Source organism: Mauremys mutica, chromosome 9 (assembly GCF_020497125.1).
Source record: "Mauremys mutica isolate MM-2020 ecotype Southern chromosome 9, ASM2049712v1, whole genome shotgun sequence".
NCBI lineage: Eukaryota > Metazoa > Chordata > Testudines > Geoemydidae > Mauremys > Mauremys mutica.
Genome location: NC_059080.1, coordinates 72,353,971 through 72,371,431, shown reverse-complemented (window position 1 = coordinate 72,371,431; position 17,461 = coordinate 72,353,971). Strand labels below are relative to the sequence as shown.

Genomic DNA, 17,461 nt, shown 5'->3' with positions numbered 1-17,461 from the left:
GAGAGGGAGTGCTGGGGAGAGGCGTAATGATCATGGGAGGGGGAGATGCTACGGGGGGCGGGTGGAAGGGCCGAAGAGGCCCTGGGTTTAATAATGGGATTCGGGTGGTGAGGCCCTCACTGAGGAAGGGGAAGGGATGAGGGGGTGGAGGTGGTAGAAATGGAACTGACAAAATGGCCAAGCAGCCACTGGAAGCTGACTTCAGTGCATCCCCACCGCCCCCAAAATATTAACTTGGGGGTTGGGGGGAGAGAAGCTGCCCCCAATCCCTGCCTCACACAATGCTCCCGACAGCCTGGAGCCCCAAGGTGGAGGACTCTCCTCCGCACCAGCTACGACTAGCTCCGTGGCCTGGGTAGTTTCTAATACAAAAGGCTAGTGTCAGGGTTGACGCTACTGAACCCGATTTGTATATGCCTCCCCCCCCCCCCATGATCCCCCTTCCCCTGTGGCAGTTATACTTTTATTTTTGTAAGGAGCTATCGAGTTTCCTTTTTTATAATAGCAACAAAAATCCTAGCCGGGGAAAGAAAAGGCAAAATAATCAGCCGCCGTCCATATTTCCCAGGCGGGGGGGATAGGGTGTTGATTCGAGTTATAATCCTGTAGTGGGTAGCCAGTATTGTTTCCACCCGCGTCAGTTGAGAGCTGATTCTCTTCCCACCTCTCCCCCCTCCCTTTTTTTTCTTTTTTTGTTGCTTTCAGTGAAGTAACTAGTCCCTTGGTCCTGCCGTTTGTTTGCATAATGCTCACACGTAAATTCTCTCTTCCCCCGTCACCCCCTTCACTGCTAGTCCCGTGATACCCTATCTGTGAGAGTGGCTGGGTATGGGGGAGCCGTGAAGATTTTTTTTTTGTGGTGCTCACAGCACTCGCGCCGATCCCTTCCTAGCTGCTGCCCTGGCTGTCTGGGGCTGGTAAACAAACCGATGCCGGGGCTTTTACCAGACCTGCAGGCCCATCTTCCTGCTGTTCAACTTTTTTATTGTTCCCCCTCCCCCTGCCTCCTAATGCACTGGCTCATCGGGTTTCTCCGCAGTTGAGTGTTTTAAGGGATCAGGAGTCTGAAAGTCTAGACTGTGAACCGGAAAATAATAGGGGGAAGAGTGGAAAGTTGTGTCACGGGCTTTGGGGGAAAAACATCGACGTATGGAACAAAGGTCCTGCCTGAAATGGAGAGAGAGAGGCCTGCATGGGAGGCCCGATTGTGTCGCATTTACACAAGGGGAAAGAAATGAGAGCTTGGCATTGGTCTAAATTCACCTCATAAGTCTGGCATACAGTTTGGAAACGCCTTTAGAGTGCGTTCGGTTTGTTTTCAGGGTGGTTTTGATATGTGCAGCCATCCACTAATCATCCTAATTCAGGGTGAGTTTCAGTGTAACCAGTCTTCTTTCTTCATCCTGTTCAGCAGCAGTATTGATGCAGTGGATTTAAGGCCACATCATAAAAATTTACTGTAACAGGGTGACTTTCTGAATTTTTCTATTTGAGAGCATAAGCTTAAATTTATACTTGAATATTGAGTTTCATGGAGTTCTCAGGGCTGTCATCTTTTGACAAGGCAATTTAAATAAGGGATACTGAATCGAGAAACACAGCCAAATCCTTTATCACAAGAGAAAAACTTTAAAAACTAAATTAAAAATACAAAATTAACTATTTTTCCTCAACGTTAATACAATTTGTTTTGTCTCTGTGTATATATGTACAGGTAAAAATATCATGTATAAGTCAAGCATCAGCTAACAATCTTATAATTAAGGATGTTATTTCCACTGTGTACCCTATTTTCTTTTTTCCCCCTCCTCCCCAGGAGTTCTGAGATTTGGTGGCTGTCATTAAAAAGACAACTGAATTCTCAATATTTATATTCTTAATGAGTTTTTTAAAGTGTCTGATATGTTTAAAGTTAAACTGTCACTTAACATTAAAAGGCTAAAATTGTCAGATGAGTGCAATGAGCCTAAAAGCAATATTTTAGTGAATAAATATTGTAAAGCAATCTATTGAGACTGTTAATTACTAAGCAGTATTCAGAATGGTCTAACAAACTATGTGGTAAGCTTTAACTTTTATTTACCACACTTACTACATTTCTAAAAGGTTCTCAGCTATGGACTTCAAGTGCATGCACATTTATGTTCCTTGTATAAAATGAAAACACTTCCTCCAAAACTTGCTGCACCCACAAAGCCTCCCATCCTTAGAAGCCTCAGGAAAAGAGATGGGCTGGCTCATCATTTCACTCCCTGATTGTCAGACCAACTTGAGAAATGAATTTGCATTGCTGTTGCTCTTGAGAGAGCATAATCTCAAACCTCAAGATGATTAACATTCAGGGGCTGTGAACAAACAGCTGTTTAAGACACCACATTGACAGCTTCAGCACAGCAAAGACCCCACAATTTTCAGGATTTTATAGATCAGTTAATGCTCCTCTTTCAGAGGAAAGAATGGAATCAATTAAGTGCTACTCCAGCCAGGGACCACAGGCTTGGTGCCAGTGTTTTATTTCTGTGAACAGATTATTTATCTCTTCAAAACTAGACCCTGAAAGCACACTAAGATAACGTTTAGTCTGATGAAGCTTCCAATGCAAGGAAATGTCTAATTGAATCTAAGATGCAAAGTCTTGGATAATAAAACATGAATTGCAAAAGCCTCTAAACAGTGGGTGATATATTGCAACATCTTGGCAGAAAAGGTTTAAAAAAATCAGCTTTGAGTTTTGTTTGCCCCTGTTTTAGCTGTCAGATCCTTAAGACTTTGAGGCCTGTTTACACTACTAATATAACCAGTAAAATAATCTGGCTGTAGAACAGTTCTTCCCTTAAACCATGTTATCTAGCTTAGTTGGCTAAGGTGTCTCTGTGCTATATGTTTTGATTCATGATTCCATGATTGTTTGTATTTTTATGGTAGATGGGGGCCTAAATACAGCTTTGGTAGTTTTGCCTAAACAGTAGGCTGTAACAACTAAGGATTAAAGATTCCAAAGGCTAAGTAACATAACTTTTAACCGCCTAAGAAACCTATTAAATGGTGGGTACCGCTTGTCATGATTTATTTACATTGTAACATGCTACAAGAGAGATCCTCTTTCTGCTATTTCAGTGATGCCACACTGATACAGATTACGAAGACACTTTTCTATAAACCAGTAAACATAACTGAGGCCAGTAGAGCCTGTAATATCTCAAGAGGCATTTTTTGTGGTAGGGTAAGATGGGCTCTTAATGTGAGGACAGTGTAATACAGTGCATGTCAGCTGGTCAGGAACTCAGGAGACCTGGATTTTGTTCCTTAGTTTAACTTCTGCCACTGGTGTACTGGATCCCATGGCAAATCATGTCACCTCTCTGCTTCAGCTTCATTACTTGTATAATGGGGCCAATATTTAACTTCTTTATAAAGCTATTTGAAATCCAGGAGTGATACCTGAGTACATGTCCATTGTAGATTACTTAGCAGTAGTAGTTATGAACTGTAATTGTCCTTTCCTGGATCTGCTGATGCTCAAGGAAGGCGGTGGCACTGTTATATCAAGATTTCATGGTTAAGGGGTCTTAGATTTGTCTACATGTTTTGAAGTAATTTTTATTATGAATTAGCTCTTAATATACATGTAGAGCAGTACATTATACCAGTAAGTGAATCAGTTACATGTTTGAGGATTTTCAGAGCAATAGCTAGCTGATGGTTCTTGTATCTGGAAAAGCTGAAAGTGGCATGGGCCTAGTCTTTAGGTACTCCTTTCTTCTTTGAATTCCCAGCTTCTGCAATTTACATGAAGTCCTATGTTTCCTATGGTAGGAAAGTAGCTTCACTTCTCACGCTTGAGAATAAGCATCTGTTTCTGATAAAACAACTTTCTGCCAAAGAAAATTATGAAACAAAAGCCAGTTACAAAACCTGAAATAAGCAGTATTCTGTAAATAGAACATTTCTAGTAACATTTCTTTGATATCAAATTTGCTGTCAGTTTTAAGAGCATGACTTAGTTAACTAGTCTCTTTAAATGAATGGTATTCAGGTGCTTGTGGCAATCAGTTTTGTGCGGAGAAATTTTTTTCCATCCAGCCATATAATAGCCCTTTCTTATCTGGTTGGAAGAACTTGGCTGCTTTGGCTATGCAACTGTGCAATTAGTGGGATTGTCTTTACTTCCATCTGGCAACTCCTGTTTTAGCACACATAATCAAATTGTCTATGGATAGGGAGTCTAGTAACAATTTTTTGCCATGTGCTTACTGAGGCCAGTGATATTAATCTCTTGCATATCACCCAGTACAGCATTCAGCCATATTTTTAATGTGTATAAGGAGGAGGATTGATAGCACTATTAATTAGCAGTAGTATCAAGATTATTGGAAAACAAGGCACAAAGTGGCTGACTTCAATTCAAGACACACTTACTGAAAACATTGGAATGTAATATGAAACCATGTTGCAAATACTGTACTTAACAAATATTCTCATATTTTGAGCTATGCATCATTTTTTCTGTTTCCCATCACCCCAAGCAGATATGGTTAATTAGTGCTTGGAAAGCTAGTTTAAGTATTGTCTGGTAGAGCTGTTGGCATTTAGTATTCAATTAGAAACTCCATAATAGCTTTATTATTATTATTTTTTTTACACCAGAAGGCAAAGTTCTGAATTTGACTGCATCCACACATTTGCAACTTCTTTTACCAGGTGTTCAGTCCCTACAGCTTACAAAATGACACATTATCTTGGTGGCTAATAATATAGCTGGCATCTGTTTCTTGGGTGGAGAGCGGGGTGGGCAACACATCTGCAAGCAACAAAATTTTACAATAGTGAGAAGAGGCTTATCTTTAGTACTTTTGGTGGGCTGCTTGTACATTTGGTGGGAGTGGGGTGAAGGATTCTTACTGTCCATGCTGAACAGACAGAGTACTTTTCTAAGGTCTTACCCAGAAGACTCAGTTAGCCCTTCATTCTTCTCCCTCAGAAGAATGAAAGGCTAAGTCATCCTCTGGGGTTTTGAACATGGGGTTCCAGAAAGTATTGGTATTTGGAAGTGGAGGCTGAGGTATCTGGTCAATCTCTGATTCCAGGTTCATTATGAACTCTTCCAAAAAACTTTCTGGAAAGCAAGATGTTCATTGTTCTAAAGATATGTGCATTTTACTGACTGTACAAATTCCCATTTATTGTATAGTATCCATGCGAGTGTAAAGGTGAAAATGAGCATATGTCCATATAGTGACTAAAAAGGTGGGGACGTTTTAGGAGACTTTCCTAAGATTGCCTGTAAATGACAGGCACTAGACTCTTAGGAATAGGCATACTGCTGATATTCCTTGAGACTGGTGATTGCAGTCAGTACAATTTTATATGTTGGAATGTGGAAAAAGGGGTAAACAAAGTGGCAGAGTTCACACATGATTAAGTCCAAAGCTGACTTAATCAGCTACAAAAGGATCTCACAAAACTGGGCAACAAAATGGCAGATGAAATTCAATATTAAGTGCAAAGTAATGCACATTGGAAAACATCCCAACTATACATAGAAAATGATGGGGTCAAAATTAGCAGTTACCACTCAAGAAAGAGGTCTTGGAGTCGTATTTATCTGAAAACGTTCACTCAACATGTAGCAGCAGTCAAAAAAGCTAACAATGTTAGACACCGTTAAGAAAGGGCTCGTTGATAAGACACAACATATAATGCCACTACATAAATCCATGGTACATCCATACTTTGAATACTGCATGCAGCTCTGGTTGTCCCATCTCAAAGAATTGGAATTGGAAAAGGACAATTTACAATTAGGAGTAGGGAACAGCTTCCATACAAGGAGAGATTAGGACTGGGACTGGTCATTTTAGAGAAAAGACTAAGGGAGGGGGTCTGATTTAAAAATTTGTAAAATCATGAATAGCATGGAGAAAGTGAATAGGGAAGTGTTATTTGTTTATGTAACACAAGAACCAGGGGTCATCCAATGAGATTAATAGGCAGCAGGTTTAAAATTTAAGACAAGGTTCTTCACACTACATACAGTCAACCTGTGGAACTAGTTGGCCTTTGCAACATCAGCTGGCAAAAATATAACTGGGTTCAAAACAAAACTAGATAAGATCATGGAGACTAGGTCTATCAGTGGCTCTTATGCAAGATGGCCAGAAATGCAGCCCCATGCTCTGGGTGTCCCCATCATCCAGTCCCAGCTTCTGGCTGTCAGAGGTTTAGGATGGATCACTCAATAACTGCCCTGTTCTGTTTATTCCCTCTGAAGCATCTGGCACTGGCAAAAGACAGGATATTGGGCTAGATGGACTATTCATCTGACTTAGTATGGCTAGTCTTATGTTCATTTTAGTAATATAGTTCTTATCAATCATAGTGCCATGTACTACTTGTTGTTACAATCTAAGATCTGATAGAACATAGTGTGCTTCCAGGAATGATAGTTTGTGTAGTTGTGAAGCTGAAAGATTGCTTGAATGTAGAACCAAGCACATGGACAGAGTAAAGGCAAGTGAATGCAGAAAGTAAAATAGATAGAAATGGCTGGACAGACATTTAACTTCACATCCTCATCGAATGCCAGCTTTCAATCTGACCTTCTTTCCCCAAAAAAGAAAAGCTGAGACTTGATGTGAATCTTATTGATACCACTATTGTGATACAAAAGCTATTTGAAAATAATGTCCTGTATCAGATTTACATATGTTCCTGACACTAGAACTCTCTAATTTTAACTGTAGTTTAGTGTTTAAGGAAAAGCCTACTGGTTTCATTGACTCCAAGAAATTGAGCCAGAGTAGGCTTTCTTCATTGAAATGTATTTTTGAACAAGAACACTTTTTTTAAATTTGTTAAAAGTTATATCAGTGAAACATGGATAACATTTCAACATGTTAATCAGGTGGCAGTTTATCCATTTTAGCTATAGTTTGATTTCCAGTGTGGACTACTCCTTCATGGAATCAACCCATCCCATATACAGACTCTTAAAACTAAATTCATGTCTGGGGGAAAATGCAGACCTACATCTGAGGGTGCGGGTGTGTGGAAATAAAACTAATTGAAAGCAAGAAACTGGTAAAATACGAGTCTGTTAATGGGCAGTAAATTAGACACAAATGTAATACAGCATGGTGGGATTTTTAAAAATCCCATTTAGTTCCTGGGCTGCAGATGCAGACATATGTCAAGTCATGGAGCAGGGGAGGTGATGATAATACATCTCTGTATAATCTTGGTGACACTGCACACAGAATACTGCATTCATCTATGGACGCATCTTTGTTAGAAAGATATCAGCAAATGGAAGTGAGATTGGAAGATAAGATTGGGAGGTGGGTATTTAATGGGGGGGAAAATTGGAGATGTGTGCTAATGGATAAACAGCAACTGGAGAGAAGGGGTGTGTGAATATGACTGCCTTTCAGATATTTACAAGTTAATACCAGTGATGGAGAGGAATTATTTTGGGTGATACAGGAAGACGCAAATAAAAATAATATAGCTGCAATTGAAGGCAGAAAAAGCTTCTTAAAAATGAGGCCTGTTAGACTGATCTCTCTTTAAGCGAAGTATTAGAAGCCACATCACTTAGGCCACTTGAGACAAAGCAGTAAAACTAGTACTAAAGGGTACAACGGTGCATAGGCAATAGGGTAGAGTAATAGGTATCTTCCAGTAAATAATAGGCTGAGGAAAATTAGCCAGGTAGTAACTAAAATAGGATAAACATTGTGCTTGTTATAATACATTATTTTGGTAGAAATAACTTAGGAAGCAAACTTTACTATAACAGGGAATGAGGGTTTACATCATGCCACTATCTTTCAGGGTGAGGGTTAAGTTGGGGATGATGGAGGCAGGAGAAATCAAATTCATGTATGGAAAAGCTTTGCAAACAAATAACAGGATTTCCTTGCCTGTGGTGGGTCATCATGTGTCTTTCCTGGAATATGATGATTTTGTGATATAACTTTTGAATTGGAGCCTGATAGAAGGCCTTAATACTACAGCATGTGGACAGTCTCTGGTCTAACAGTCGAAACTAGTCAATGGTAAATTTGCCATTAAGATATAGGTTGGCTTGACTGAGCTTGATATTTCTTTATTTTTTTTATAATTTTGACAGATAATACCCATTTTTTAAAGCATTTTTTTTAAGCTTGTCATCTACATTTTTCACAGTTGTAAAACTGGTGTTTCAGGCAATTATTTAATGATAGACTTGAGATTCAAAAAGTTAATGCTTAATAGCTGTTAAAACATAAATTGTCACATCATATGTCAAACTATACAAAGTTGTTCTTAAGTCAAACAAACTTCTCAAGCGGCATTTTTCCTGTTACACAATCAATAAAAGTTTATAGATGTATCAACATTTAAAAAAAAAATCCTTCCAAGTTTATGCATAGATTATGTTGATCATTGTCTAATGTGAAATATATAGATGAGAGCTCAAGTATTGAAGCTTGTCTTTTTATTCAAGAACCTGAAACTTTTTGTCTCCTTTTTTTCTTAAATTAAGGAAAAACTTGGGTTTGCGAACAGTTTATCTTTTATATAAATAAACATTTGTTCCTAGGACTTCAGATCCATTTATCTTTAGATACTGTCCTGTTGTATTAGAGTTAGTCTATAGTTTTAGGATATAGGAATTATGGGGAGCGATGGAATATTTGCCAAATCATGCACACTTTTAGAAGCGCCCTCGATCTTCAGTATCTCTTTAGAGTGAATGTGCCAGATACTCTCTGGTTAAAATCTATGTACGTAAGCCTTGGTCAGAGCAAATGCTTCAGCCTTTAGAGCCAGTTCTAAAATGGATAACTGAGAATCTTGTTTGGAATCGAGTTAGAATTAATCTGGCGTCACTTGATGTTCACATTACAGATACAGTAACAGGTCCTAGTTTGCTTGACCAGGAATGTCTTGGGTATGTTTAGCCCCCTTTCCCAATCCTCAGATTTTCACACTTCTACTGTGAATAAAATTTGAAAGCATACCCTCATTACTTAAACTGACTTTATATTTCATTAACTAGTAATGTCAATTACTACTTGTTTATGATAGGCTAAATGGATTAAAGTGTTCCTTTTTAGCTTTGTGATCTCTGGTTGAAAAATAGTTGCACAATTTGTCTACTGGGTTACTTTCTGAACTAATTGGGACATTTTCTTACCATTATTCTGGAATACCTGTTCTAGAAAATGTTACTTCTAGATACTTCAATTGTTGCTGTGAAGCAGTTTAATCAAAAGTTAAGAATGAAGTTAGCTAATGCAGAACTACAAATATTGATTTTTTTTCTAGTACTGAACAGATAAGAATGCAGACACAACCTGAATTCAGTATTACTTATTACTCATCATGTATTTAGCACTGAGGGAAGCAAAAGTGAGGTCTGGGCATGAGGAGCTTTACCAAATAGCATTTTGGGTCGAGACCTCTCTCTGCACCAAATAAACTTCGCATTGGTAGCAGCTCTGGTATTGGTAAGATGGTTCTAGCCACCATCTAGACCGGGGCAGGCAAACTTTTTGTCCCGAGGGCTGCATTGGGTTTCGTAAATTGTATGGAGGGCTGGTTAGAGGAGGGGGTCGTGGCCCAGCCCCCACCTCCTATTGCCCCCACTCCTATTGCCCCCCCCCCCGGGACTCCTGCCCCATCCACACTGCCCCACTCCCTGACTGCCTCTGGACCCTCACTGCCCCATCCAACCCCTCCTCTCATTCCTGAGGGCCCTTCTGGGATCCCTGCCCCATCCAACCACTCATTCTCCCTGCCCCCTGACTGCCTCTGGAACCCTTGCCCCCTGCTGCCCCATCCAACCCCCCCCTCCTTTCTGACTGCCCCACAGGACCCCTGCCCCCATTCAACCCCATTTCCCCCCAACCACCATCCACACCCCTGCACCTGACCACCACCCTGAACTTCTCTACCCTCTATCCAACCCCCCCCGCTCCCTGCACCCTTACCACAGTGCCTGGAGCACCGGTGGCCAGCTGCAGCCGGGCCACGCTGCCACCACCACCCAGCATAGAGCACCGGGTCAGGCCGGGCTCTGCAGCTGCACTGCCCCAGGAGCTCACAGCCCTGCTGCCCAGAGCATTGTGGCAGGGCGAGCTGAGGCTCCAGGGGAGGGGGGGACAGCAGGGGAGGGGCCAGGGGCTAGCCTCCTGGGCCAGGAGCTCGGGGGCCGGGGCAGGATGGTCCTGCGGGCCAGATGTGGCTCATGGGGCATAGTTTACCCACCTCTGATCTAGACTGATTATGAGCAGGACATGATTGGTAGCTGGCCTACACAGGCATTTCTACAACTACTCATGTTACCGGGCATCTTATCTATAGCAGAGTTCCCAATAATGCTAAGTGGAGCTGAACTAATGTTAGTAATAGTAGGAATTTAAAAAAAAAAGTTCCTGCCTCCATGGAGCCAAAACTTTATGTATTTAAAAAAATCACCAGTTGTTGCACAGCTATATGGTGGCTCCTAAAGTCATTTCACTTGTCTTAACTGTCTGTCAAATTATTAAATCATCCTTTCCTCCAGCAGCAGCTTATGTTGTCTCCATGTCCTTCCCAGCTCTGAGCATTGTCAGTCCTTAACAAAAACCCTCTCACCTTCATGCCCCTCCTATCATATGACTGACTGCTTAAGAAACAAAATTCTTACCACTTGTGCTCCATCCACCTGTATTGTACTCCTTCCCCAAATATTGCTTGTTTAATCTTGCTTGCTATTATGACTCCAATTACTGTCTTTTGAAGTTGGTGGTTGGTTGGGTTTTTTGTTTTTTCTTTTGTTCTGCTATTGAGTTGACTCAATTGCTTTGCTTTTTCTGTAGTAAAACTTGTTGCCATGGCCTTGAGGTAGCTGCTTTGCTTTCCTAAGCATGTAGACTCTTGGCACTTTTTTCCCTTCCCCCATCCCAGCTGGGAGATATCAAACATGAACACACATCTCCATGTATCATGTGTGCACTGAATGACACAGCACAAGAAAGATCAAATTGTATAAACATAGTATAACTGCACTACTTAAGCATAGGCAGAGGAAAAAAACACCTCTAGAAATCAAGTGTGTAACTTTCTTTTTAAGAGCCATACAAATCTGGATGTATTGTCACCTGGTGTAGCAAGCTTCTTTGCTGAGGCCTATCACTTTCTCTGCCTCTCAAGAAAGGGTGCTGGTGTCACATAGCCAGTGGCAGAAAGAAATGCCTAGAAGACTTTTGTGTAGTATTTCTCTCCATGCCATATGCTGTTGAGTTCTGGTGCAGTAGTGCTGTTCTTGCCCTCAGCAGACCATCCAACTTCACGCAGATGTGTGGGAGCACACCCATTATACTAGTAATGGGTGCTGGTACAAAGCTGGGTAGGGCAAGTTAAATGCATCCTGTGCTGATGCTAGTGCTTTGTTTTAGTGTTAATGTCTTCTATGCTGTCTCCTTCCTCCCCTATCCCCACCTCCTTTTTCATTATAAGCCCTAGCTCAGCAGTTCTCAAACTGAGTTGGGAGTCCAAAGTGGGTCATGAGCCCATTTTAATGGGATTGCCAGGGCTGTTTTAGACTTACTGGGGTCCAGGGCCCAAGCCCCAGGGCTTCAGCCCTTGCTGGCAGGGCTCAGGTTACAGGCCCTCTGCCTGGGGCTAAAGCCCTTGGGCTTTGGCTTTGGCCTCCTGTTATTTCTGCCTCCCCTCTCCCTCCCCCCAAGGCAGTGGGGCTTGGGCTTTGTCGTCCCCCCCAACCTCCTGGGTGGCAGGGCTCAGGTAGGCTCAGTCTTCAGTCTCCCCTCCTGGGGTCGTGTAGTAATTTTTTATCAGAAGGGGGTCACAGTGTAATGAAGTTTGAGAATCCCTGCCCTACTGCTATGATCACAAGAGTACTGATTCCAACTGCTTCCTTAACAAAAGTATATCCACACTACGGAGTTGTATAGTGCCCTGCAAGAACTGAGTGCACATATGCTTTGGCATTCCCGTACATACATTTCTCCATCCTGAAGATGCCTGTTTCATCTTCAAGCAGTTGGTCTAGTAGGACAATCCAGATTAGATTACCAGTTTTGCAGTTCCATGTCTTGTAAGTATGAACTAGTCACTATAGAATAAATAGTCTTAATTTTAAATTGCTCCACATCAGCATGTAGATGTTGGGGGTTAGAGAAGAAAGTGGAAATGGAACTGGAAGTTTTGACAACTGAATGGAGGATGTTGAGGAAGCTGGAGCTTTTGGCTTAAGGGGAGGCTGTCTGGGATTGTGGGATAAACATACTAGTGGGAGACTTAAACTAAAATAGTCAGTGATGTAACTAAACATGCTGATTTTGAAACTTGCATATTAACTCTGAAATAAAATGAATTCAGATGAATGGGTTCGTTTACCTTCTTTAGAAATACTATTTCATGCTGCCAGTAAATTCAGGAAGACAATGCTGCTTTAGTTAACTTTATATTTGGAATGCTTCTCCACAGCCGTTGTTTCTAACAAAAAAAAAAAAAGTGAGGGCTTGGATTCTAGAACAGAGTTCTGCAGCCAGGGGTGGTTTTGCCTAAATGTTTTATGGCTGCAGGATTGTGGGATACACGAGGTCCTAAGTACCAGGGTGGATTGGTGTGTGTGTGGTTTTTTTTTTAATCACTGTTTTTTAATCAGCTTTAAATCAGCAAGCAGGAAACCTTGCATTAAATCATTTATTTTTATTGTTGTGCTTTTGTACATCTTGGTTTTCTAAAGAGAGATTGGATTCTTACTGGTTACCAACCTATAATGTGTTGATTTGGAACTAAATATAACCTTTATGCTAAACTTGGTGCTTTTTTGCTAACAGGGTGATACATCATACACACTTTTATGCAACTATATAGCTTAGTGTACACTTATTCAGATTGTTAAGTTTCACTCCTTGCTATGTTAAAAATGAAGTACTTATTTACTAAATGTGACTTGTGTCAAGCTCTTTCCTGAGGGGAAGTCGAACTCAATTAACAATGCACTAAAACAGCATTTATTTTATTAAATAAAAGTACCTTACCTAATGGACACAAGAAATTTTTTTATCAAAACAAGTTTTGTGTTTAAAACTGTTTAATAAAACAGTTTACCTAAACTATTTTTTCTGTAGGTAGTGAATTGAATTGATGCTTTCTGGTCTCTCTGTCCTCCAACACTTTAAAACTAGTAGATTGTGTGAGGGTGCAATTAGTTTTTAATCATAGTCTGTGTGATGGAGGTATATAAGCCCTGCACCAACCTGGAAAGGTTTAAGGATCTGCTCTGAGCTGGAGTAGCCTTGCCCTTCTGCACCTGCAAGTCATGCCAGGAATGGGGGAGGAGTTTAAAGGGAGGAAACTTAATGAGGAAGAAGAACAGGAGTACTTGTGGCACCTTAAAGACAAATTTATTTAGCATGAGCTTTCGTGAGCTGCAGCTCACTTCTTCGGATGCTCACGAAAGCTCATGCTAAAATAAATTTGTTAGTCTTTAAGGTGCCACAAGTACTCCTGTTCTTTTTGCGGATACAGACTAACACGGCTGCTACTCTGAAACCTGTCATTAATGAGGAAGGGCAGTTGTGTGAGAGAGCAGAGTGCTGAGCTTCCCAGCTCCTGGGAAGAGGCCTGGTGGTGAGCAGAGCCTAAAAGCTTGCCTAAAAGAGAATCCAACTCCCGTAAGAATAAGGGGTGCTGTATTCTTTAACTTCACTGGACTTTGAGTTGAATTCTGACTTGTCTAGGGCCCCTCTGAGGGAGTAGAGGCTATCTGTGTCTCTTCTCTGTTTTTGCTACTCTTGAGTTTTGTTTGTCCCATGGGACCCTGAAAGGTAGGAAGTATGCAGAAAGATTTAGCTGGAAGATTGAGAACTCATCACTGCTGAAGTGCTATAGAGTGCCCCTACTGGAGTGACTGGACCTGATTTGAGTGGTGTTCTCTCACAACCCCAGTGGGGTGATGTGTAAGGATCAGGTCCCTGACAGTTTGGAAGAGGAAAACAAGCTTTCCTGATTTTTCAACCCCAAATGGCTATTTGAACAAGTCATTGAACTGAACTAGTTGAAAAAATGAAAATGAAGAAGATATCCTCTTTTGCAGGTGCCAAGAGACTAATTCTGTCAAATGCTGGTTTATCACTTCAGCAGATTGGTTCCAGGAGCTTAGCCTGTGACTTTCACCAGTTCAGTGGTTTGCTGCCATACACTTCAGAATTTTTTGTACTTCTATTAAATGATATTAACAGATTAAATTGGAAAATGATATCCTATGTTAAGGCCTAAACTTACATTTTATTTAATAAAAAAAAAAAATTAAAATTCCTTGACTTAAAAAAAAAATCAGTTTCTATCCATCCTACTCAGTACTATCCTAAATATTAATATTTCTATCCAAGAATTGCTCCGTGCATCACAAATGTTAATGAATTCAAGTTTCTACACATAAGCTTTAGCTCAGTGAGGGTGTTAAGCAACCTTAACTATAAGGAGTACTATAGGTGGTTAGGACAGAAACACTTGTCTCCAAGCAGTCATAACTTTTTTTGAAACTATCGCTTTTTCAGGCTGAAATTTTTGAGCTCTGGCCTCTGCTTATAGGTACACTTTTTTGTTTTTTAGCTCAAGCTTCCATCAGTCTTGTTGTTTAAAAGTAGCATGAGAGAGAAAATTGAAGTATGTTTGGGAATAGCCCTCACTGACAAATGTCTCTAACGTTTGGCCTACTAAATTCACTTCAGCCACGCACAGCAAATCTTGTGCAGCTTCACAGCATTCTTTATATTTGGAGTACTATGCATGACTCTTTTACACACAACTTCTTCTTTAGTCCCCCAAATTACACAAATGGGACAGCACCCATTTCCAGCTGTTTCTGGGAAACATCAACTCTAGTAAAAGGATCCCATTCCTAATGATGTTGCTATTGAACATCCAACCACAAGACTTTTTAGCTTAGGCTACAGGTTCCCTAACTCTAGACTGTAGACCATTGGCTTACAGAGCACTTTAGGAGTGCGTTTTGGAGACACTTGGGCAAGTCTACACTACAGCTGGGATCGATGCTTTGAGATCAATCCACCAGTGGTCAATTTAGCTGGTCTGGTGAGGACCTGCCAAATTGACAGCAGATTGCTCTCCAGTTGACTCCTGTACTCTACTCCCAATGAGAAGAGTAAGGTAAGTTTGATGGGAGAGTTTTTCTGCTGTCGAACCCAACCCCCCCCCCCCCCCGCGCGATGTAGACCCTGCGGTAACTCGACCTAAGGTATGTTGACTCCAGCTATATTATTCACGTAGCTGGAGTTGCATAGTGTAAGTCCTGTGGTCTACTTGTTTCCAGCTGAGAAACTGAACATAAGGGTGGGAAAGAATAAGTGAAGAGCACAATAGTCAGTGTGAGAAATCTATTTTTTTTAAAAAGGACACTCTGCTAAATACAGTAGTAGTTTACAAACAGTACTCTTATGTAATCAATTCCAGTAGCTGCTACAGGGGAGTTATGGTTCACCTTGCCTCCTGCTAATGCTTCTATGAGGCTATTAAACATGTTGACTACAACCCTTCATGACCTCTGGCCTAGGAAATGTGAACAGAGCTAGGATGCCAGAATTCTGTCCACCTCTATTCCATCAACTGCCCTTAATATCCTATCCTCATATTTAGTGAAACCACACACCAGCTTATGAAATAAACTGATGTATGGTCCCTACTTTACTGATAGGGCAGTTGAAGCACTTATTCTCAGTGCCTTTGGTTGCATGCCTATGACAAAATTGGAAACAGGCCCAGATTTGTGATTCTCAAGCTGCCATAAATGTTTAATTATGCTGTCTTTTAAAAATGGGGCAGTTGTGATTACATGTCTGTCATCTCTCTCAGATAATGTGTTGTGTAATGGTGTGATGGCATCAGGCCCATATTACACAGAGGCTGGCTGACTTGCCAGATTCACAGTAGTGGTTTAGGTTAAACTATCAGTCTGATAGTTATTTGCTGTGTGACTTTGGGCAAGTCACTTAATCTTTCTTCCTCTTCACAAAGAAAATGGATATTAATACTTAACTCACTGGAGCACTGAAAAGATTAATTAGGAGTGATCAGTTCTGTACAAAATTGCTGTTATCTGACCACCTGCAGATTGGAAAAACAGTGTGATTTGGAGCGGCTCCTCTATCTTAGCGTTACTGCCTTTTATGCAAACCAGAGAAGATGGGAGGATCTTTTTATAAGAAGGGTCAAGTAGGGTAGGTGAGTGTTTTTTAAATGTTTTTCTTGAGATGCTAACTTGAAATTGGTACCCACAGTAGCAATGATGCTTTCAGGTTCTGTTGGTGAGGATGGTCTGGTCTAAACATTAGGTTTCAGATACTTTCCTTGGAGACCATGGTTAAAATCTAGACAAGTTGCTTCAGACCACTCATCCTCAAGGTTGGCGTATTCCCTCCTTTTACTATGTTTTAATTTTCCAATTCTACTCCATTTTATTTAGTAGTTTTAAAATAGAGGGATGCTATTTCATGGACAAAATAGCTTGGTGTAAGAAACTTGTCTCATGGCACTATTTTGTTACAACTCATAGGTACCATTTTGTCTTTCCTGTAATGTCTAGCAATAAGAAGCCACAAGTATGAACTAGATTTTTAACCCTGTCATTCTCCCTAAATCAGCAAGGCAGATGAGGAAACAGAGGCACCAAGAGAAGTGACTTGCCCAATGGCACACAGCTGGTCAGTGGCAGATCCACTAATAGAACCCACATATCCTGACTTAATCTGTCTAGCCACTAGGCCACGCTACCTTGGAAGAGATGAGGCAGGGGATGGCAGGAAGAGAGGATGGTTCTGGTTAAGGTAGCTGAATGCCACCCTGAAGAACTGGATTCTATCTCTTCCTCTGCCACAGAGTTCCTGTGTGATGCTAGACAAGTCATGTAATACAATGTGCATTCCTCATTTTCCTCTGCTTCCATTTCCCCTTATGTAAAATGGACCTCCTTGGTACTGGTACTCCTTGGTAAAGCGCTTTGAGAGCCACAAATGAAAAGCATTATATAAGAGCTACATTCCTTCCAGGTTTTTGCAACAAATGAAGCAGGGCTCTGGCAACTAAATCTTTTAAGACACAACCCCCATTCCTCCCCAGAACAGGTCCATTCTGTGTATTGAGGTAGGGATCCGGAGGTGGGATGTGGGGGAGGGTGTAAGGGGGAGTATATGATCACGTAATTGAAGACTGGTTTCATAATGTGTACACACAAAGGGGTGGAATTAAGGCTTCATAGGCAGCCTTAATTCTGGAATTTCCTAACTTTTCAGTGCTTGACTCTGCAACCTTTGTTTTAGCATGTTTTTGGGTGTAATAGTTGTACATGGGGATGGATGAGTAGATCCATATTATCTGTGTATTGCTGGCACTCGAGTCTATGATGAGTGGTAAGACGAGCAGCTGCATGTAGATGTTGAATAGG

At 41.0% G+C, this 17,461-nt stretch overlaps 1 protein-coding gene across 5 annotated transcripts in view; it reads left to right on the top strand.

Moving 5' to 3' along the window:
- The window catches only part of TRIP12 (thyroid hormone receptor interactor 12), a 165,618-nt gene that overhangs the window by 308 nt on the left and 147,849 nt on the right, over nucleotides 1-17,461 (top strand). The window contains exon 2 of one of the 5 annotated variants that reach the window (XM_045031302.1): nucleotides 16,132-16,242. The exons of the other annotated variants lie outside the window; for them this stretch is intronic. The gene's annotated coding sequence lies outside the window, so the exon portion shown is untranslated. The remainder of the gene's footprint in view (nucleotides 1-16,131; nucleotides 16,243-17,461) is intronic. 5 annotated transcript variants of the gene reach the window in all.